Source organism: Adiantum capillus-veneris, chromosome 14, assembly GCF_014529385.1.
Source record: "Adiantum capillus-veneris isolate H3 chromosome 14, ASM1452938v2, whole genome shotgun sequence".
Taxonomy (NCBI): Eukaryota; Viridiplantae; Streptophyta; class Polypodiopsida; order Polypodiales; family Pteridaceae; genus Adiantum; species Adiantum capillus-veneris.
In genome coordinates, this window is record NC_140944.1 from 25,866,957 (window position 1) to 25,873,708 (window position 6,752).

Sequence of the window (6,752 nt, forward strand, 5' to 3'; positions counted from 1 at the left end):
CCCCTAGGGAAACTTAACTGCCAATATCTTGGCAACCAGAGCTCCGATTGCCGATCTGAAAAAGACCGACACGCTCCACAAAGTGAGCACTTCAGGACCATGCATTCATACCAACTTAAACCCTTCATCAGCAACAATAGCCGTCGAATCCGGTACAAATCTGCAATCAAGTCTAGCTTCAAACTGCCATAACTTCCTCACCGTAGCTCTGATTGACGAGTCGTAAAGACAGGCCCGTAGAGCACTTTAACACTATAGTTCTAGCCCATAGACTTCCATTGATTATCACTTCATATATACCCACTTTTAGCATAAAAACATAAGTTCTGGCTCCTTAAAGCCGCATCTGGCATACATTTAGCATTAAACTGGCCTGTTAACAAGCCCTCATCACTACTCAGTAAATGTGTAGGCTTCAAAGAAGCTTAACTTACATTACTTTGCTCTTTTTCCCATCATGGAAGTGGAGCGGCACGACATCCACCCCCTCTGAACCTGCACATCCTTTGGCATGTGCCAACGGTCTTTCCCTTTAATTTGGATCATCAAAAGCTTCATCAGACACATCATCCGATGCATACACATCATCATCATTCCTTGGCTATTGATATAAGATTTGATCCTCAAAATTAAACTCACCTTCCCGTTTCTTGAATAGTTTGATCCTTTTCCCTACAATAGGCACTCTAAGTTCAGTTCCATCGAGCTCACATAATTTATATGTTGCATTGTCATAAACATGAAGTACAACATATGGTCCAAACCACCGCTTGACCATCTTTTGTATAGTAGAGTATTCCAATGGTCACCATCACATTAACTTTGATTGGTGACATTTCAATTCATTTCAAGCCTTACTATACTCATTTGAATTTTGAACATTTTCATTATGAAAATGAGTGTGCGTGCGTGCGTGTGTGTGTGTAGTGTGTGTGCACGGGCATCTCTCTCTCTCTCTCTCTCTCTCTCTCTCTCTCTCTCTCTCTCTCTCTCTCCCATTAAAGTGTTCGGAAAAAATCAATCCCTTTTCTTGAATTTGTCAAGAGGAAAATTTTAAAAATTAGATTTATTTTTCAGTTTTTAACACTATCTTTCTCTATTTTAGGACGGAATTTCTCCTTTTTCCCTTGGCCTCACCCGACATTTTTGAAATTGAAAACAACACGAAAGTAAGCTGAAACACATTTAAAAAAAAAACACACACCATTAACATGTCAAATGTGTTCTAATAATCACTCAATTTATTACAGCAAAAAATGTTGCCTTCTTGAGGCCATTGCGAAGTCTTCACCTTGTTAAGGTTCTTTTGAGGGACACATGTCTCACAACTAGAATTGAACGACCTTCACCCATATGGATACTAAGGCCTTTACCAGGAAAAAAATGTGTAGCAATGAAATGTGTGTACAAAGAGACACAAACATCACATCTTTATAAATTCTTAGGCAATGCCCAAAAACATCAAAGCATAGCCAAATCAAAAGTCAATCCATAATACCGTTGTCATGTAGGCAAACAAGGTATCTCAAGTGTTATGCATGCCCAAAGTTGCCCGTAGGGGTGGTACGGTTTGGCTTGGCATCCCCCTACCCTTCTCCTTGGAAAGTCGATGCTGAAGTCGAGCCATATGTTATGCAAGATGCAACAAGTTGCAATTTAGCTTTGGCAAAAACTGTGGGTCGGGATTGCGAACTCGTTGGCGTAGATAAGCCCACATTTGTTTCAAGCGACCATATGTGCGCTCCACGACAATCAGCATGCTTGAGAGCTTGTAATTGAAGTGTTGCATATCATCATCATCTTTCGCCGCTGCAAATGAAATGATTATCCATGGCATGTTGAGGTAGTTACCATCGACTAGAATGTATTTGTGAATTCCATGTCGACCATGCACTATAGGTGGGCCATTGAACATAGTTTCAGTTTGGGCTTTATGATAAAGAGAAGAATTACAAAGAATACGTATATCATTGCACATGCATGAAATGCCACAGATTACATCGAGAAAGCGCATCTCACTATCAACGACAACTTGCGAACACATAGAGTAATTCTTGTTTCTATCGTACCGGTGTGTATGAGCCTCACCATTGGGAAGTTCCATGTTGATATGGGTCACATCAATGGCACCGCAATAATTAGGAAAGCCTTGCTTGCGAGCAAAACCATCCTTCATGAGCTGCAATTCCACTTTGCTTTGTGGCTATTTGTGCTCCTATGCTTCAACATGGCATGCACAAACTGATGGAACACTTTGATTATAGTAGAATTTCCAACCTCGAACATGCTAGATAGTGAATACAATGGCCCTCCAATCCCTAGTAGGTATAATGACATTGCTACTTTCTTCTGGACAGGAAGGTCTCGACTTGGAATAGCCTCCAAGGTTTGCATTGGAATGGACTGTTGTTGCAAATCCTTAGACACCAAACTACAAACAAAATCAAAGGAACCCCATGGAATGCGAACATTCTCCTCGAATCGTAGGTCATCGCCTATTGTATACTGAAGAAATGTTTGCTAGAAGTGCCCGGGGAGTCCACTATGTAAAAATTGCATATAGCACGTGCGAACAAGAGGCATTTAAATAATCCCTTGCTTGTATATTTTCAAGTATTATATGTACCCCTTATGTGTACATTTTTGTAAAAAAGATGGCCCTTTTGTATGAAAATTTTCACTTTCTCAATTAAGAAACCCTTTATGTAAGTATATTTTTTTGTAAATGTACCTAATTATAAATCCCTTATTTTGTTCACACGTGCTATCTTACATATTTCGTAGTGGATGCACACAACAAGCATCGCATGTACTACAATGTATGCAAGTGGATCCTTCAAGTCGTCAAGCTCCCTTGTCTTCTGAGCAAGAAATGTGGGGAATGGCCATCTCAAAGAGAAGCAAACTATGTTGAATTGCGACATTAACTACCATGATTGCAGCCATGAGAGCCTCGACGAGCATGTTGCCTTTTGGCATGATGCTACCTATACGATCATGTGCTTGTATTTGAGAGAGAGAGAGAGAGAGAGAGAGAGAGAGAGAGAGAGAGAGATGGAGATGGAGATGGAGGTGTCCTGTGGTTGATATGTGTGTGTGTGTTTGTTTTTTAGAGAGAGAGAGAGAGAGAGAGAGAGAGAGAGAGATGGGAGGATGGCTTGCTACAAAAACGAGTTAGGTGAAAGATAGATAGATAGAGAGAAGCTGCTTCATAGCTGCTTCTTGAGAGAGAGAGAGAGAGAGAGAGAGAGAGAGAGATCACATATCACAGGTAATTAGCGAGAGGGAGGGAGAGTAGACACTCGACAACACTACCATTGTGGCGGTAGAGAGTTAGAAGCGAGAAACAAAATCCTCCAAGACATTCCTTTCAATATTGTAAACGCCCCCAATGCCCATCCAATCTATGTGGCCGCCCTCTTATTGTCCTTGCAATCTTGGAGGACAACGGCATCGGCTTTGAACGGACCGTTATTGTGGCACACTAATAATTGTTTTTATCACCTACCACGTAAAGTTCAAACTGAGAGCTCCGCCATGTCTCAACACAGCAGAAGGTGATCACACCCTCCTTCACATGCCTTCATGGCGAAGCCTTTTCTCCGGCTCTTGCCATTCTGGTTTCTGCTTTTTTTGCCTTCCGAAACCCCGTTTTCGTCCTTTTTCCACGAGCGGCTCATGACACCAGCATTCCCCTTGCAGGGTTTGGTAGTCCTGGCAGGCGCCACAGCTGTAGAGGATAATGTGGTTGCCAAGTATAAGAATTCGTCCCTGCAGCATACACACATGCACACACATGAACGCTCATCTGAGGCATACTCCAGTTGTAAAGGGTGCGATGGCCGTCGACAAGCTGCGGAGCTGGACTCTTTGGTCTCTGTGGAGGCTTCATCAGCTCATACCTTTCATAATGTGAAAGCCTTAGCTATGGAAGAGGTCAAAGGAAGTGACCAACACTTGCATCCTCAGACTTTCTTTGAGGTAAGTGCTCCTCTCGACCCTCCTCCTCACTCTCCCTGTGCTTCTCTTCAGGTTTTTAGTCATTCTTTTGCAAATAGCTATGGCCTGCCGCCTGCAATGGCAGACTATACCCCACCTTCCGAGCATGAATGCAACAATCCTTCCCACTGGACCCTCGTTGTTCTCACATGGAGTGGGTCGTCGGTTGGGCGGCAGTTCGATCGCATCGCCGCTGTTTGGTTTGGAGGTGTAGAATTTTTGCGCACATGCACAGCAGAACCATCGAAACAAGGTATTGTCTGGGAAGTGAAGAAGGACGTGACAAAGTATGAGTCTGTTCTTGCAAAGCCGCAGACCATCAGGGTTGAACTAGAAAATCTTGTGACCGACAAACTAACAGGTGTTTTCAACATCACCCTCACCCTCGATTTTTTTTCTGGGCATTCAAAATCCACAGACCCACCTGCAGATCTAGTGTTACCCTTGTCGTCACAGTCCCCTCTACCCAATGGCCACTGGTTCCACATCACAAACGACTCTTACGTACCCAGCAAAAGCTTTTCTGTCCCGGCCAATGTGCACAAAGCAGTGCTGGAAGTTTACGTGTCTTTTCATGGCGATGACGAATCTTGGTATACAAATCCATCAAATGAATATATCAGAAGCAACAACCTTACTGGTGTTGCTGGAAATGGGCCTTTCCGAGAAGTTCAAGCTCGTCTCGATAGCCATCTTGTTGCCGCTATTTGGCCTTTCCCTGTTGTGTATACAGGAGGAATCATAAATCTGTACTGGCGCCCTGCAGCAGCAATTGGAGCTTTTGACTTACCCACTTTTGAGTTCGACCTGACTCCTTTTGTAGGATCCCTTGTGAATGGGGAACAGCACTCTGTCGATTTTAGAGTGGAAAATGCAGTAGGTGAATGGCTCATTGATGGGTCCCTTCATCTCTGGTTGGATGAAAATGCGACCCAAACCAGTGGAAAGTTAGTCAGTTATTCGGCGCCCTCTTACTCAATTTCTTCTAGATCGGACTTTACAGGGCTAAATGGGTCGTTGCATACAACAGCCAGCAGAACTCTTTCATACTCGGGTGTTGTGCTTTCCTCAGCTGGCAATCGTTCCGTGTCATCTTCATATGCTCTTGAGTACAAAAATATCCAAATCTATTCGAATAATTCTGCTTTGCAAACAACGAGCCAAACGATTGATACCAAAGGCAAAATCAAGGTGGAAGCCCCATCGAAGGTGGTCATTCTTCAAGACTCATTTTACACATTTCCCCTTGATTTGTCATGCCTCTATTATGAGGGAGCTAATAGCTCTTTGGTATTTAACTGCAACTTCAGCCATGCATTCAACAAGCAGATATCAATTTTTACCAATGCAGGCAGCTCTTTCTCCCTTTTGAATAACAGCCAGCAAGGTCAGGGCGAGATAGTTGTTGTGGACAGCACTGTTGTGGCAGGGCTCGGGGCATTGCAGCACCAATATCATGCCGAGAGCAGCTATGGATGCTACAAAAGAGATATAAGGACTTGGAATTCCACGCTCTTGTATGATGATTCTAGCAAGTTATGCTCTGTCTTAGTCTAGCAACAAAAGAATTCAATCTGTGCTATGTTAAGTTTGTACAGCAGTGCCTAAGGCAGCCATAATTGACATGCCAATTCTTACAAGTCGTGATCTGTCTGGTAATGGCCAAAAAGATTTGCTATCTATGTTTTCAATTGGTGAAGTGTATAATTTCCTTTGTTTCCAGATTTTGCAGATGTTGTCAACTTCTTGGAAGTAGTAAACTAAAGTAATGCAGCTTCTCTGTGATGTAAGCCAATAAAGTTTTGGGCTGTAGTTTGTGTTTCATCCCCGGTTTTTGCATCTGTGTCTGTAGACTCCCTTTTTGATTACCTTGAATCCACCTAGAATTGTAGTTTAGAGTTCTCAATGGTGGAATTGTTGCAGCTTTGCTGAAAGCCTATTAGAGCTGGAATAAATAATCATCATGATGACTGTCATCATCATCTTCTTCTTCTTCCTCTTGCTCCTGGTAAGCATTCACATCTGCTTTCTTTTTGGAGCGTACCTTTCTGTTTCCCAAGCTTGTTATCCATCTTCTCTAAATTTCATAGAGTTTGTATGTCATTAATGTATTCGCCTCTCCCATTGGTCAGACACATGCTTAATTTTCACAGGTGATTAAAGGTAGTTTGAAGCAGCTCTATCAATTCTACGGCAGCAGTAAGCCACAACACTGCACCATGTCATTTTGTTTTGTCGAGTTGAGGCGCTCTCCTCTGTCATATCGGCTGTTAAAACTGGATAATCGGTTGCTACAGACGGCTAGAATGTGTTTCTGAGCCAGTGGTAAGCAATGTAGTGTGGGATGCTTCACATTGTTCTACCCTTTGTATTTGACAGGCACTCTACCAACGAAGCTAATTGCCCAAAGGGGGATAGATTTATCCATCTCGCTGTCTTGCCCAAAAGAGGGACCCGGCGCAGCGAGGATTTCGCTTGTGTTACCTGCAGATGGTTGGCAAGATATTGTTCATGTTTATGGTAAGGATGCTTGTTAAGAGCTGAATTTCTTTGATTTGGTTCAGGAGAATGTGCATCTCTTATTGTTGGACTGATTCTTACGTGATGACAACATTGCATTATACTGCACAGTACATTTGTAAGTGAGTGATTGTCTTACTGCTTTTCTCTGCCAAAATGCTCAAAAGTTTATTTGAACACTTACGAAAGCTCTTCGCGGGCTTCATGACTGCATTAAAATGTATTCAAAACAG

At 42.7% G+C, this 6,752-nt stretch overlaps 1 long non-coding RNA gene and 1 pseudogene across 3 annotated transcripts; both read left to right on the forward strand.

Annotated features, from left to right (window-relative positions):
- The first annotated feature begins 3,492 nt into the window (after positions 1-3,492).
- On the forward strand, positions 3,493-5,679 carry LOC147442120 (peptide-N4-(N-acetyl-beta-glucosaminyl)asparagine amidase A pseudogene; annotated as a pseudogene).
- On the forward strand, positions 3,847-6,544 carry LOC147442121 (uncharacterized). Of its 3 annotated transcripts, none has more exons than XR_015190175.1 (5): positions 3,847-3,981; positions 5,723-5,785; positions 5,923-6,007; positions 6,153-6,198; positions 6,379-6,544. It is a non-coding gene; the product is annotated as an uncharacterized LOC147442121 (long non-coding RNA). The 3 variants fall into 3 exon arrangements; XR_015190176.1 differs by lacking the exon at positions 3,847-3,981 and adding an exon at positions 5,567-5,654; XR_015190177.1 differs by lacking the exon at positions 5,723-5,785.
- Positions 6,545-6,752: the final 208 nt, after the last annotated feature.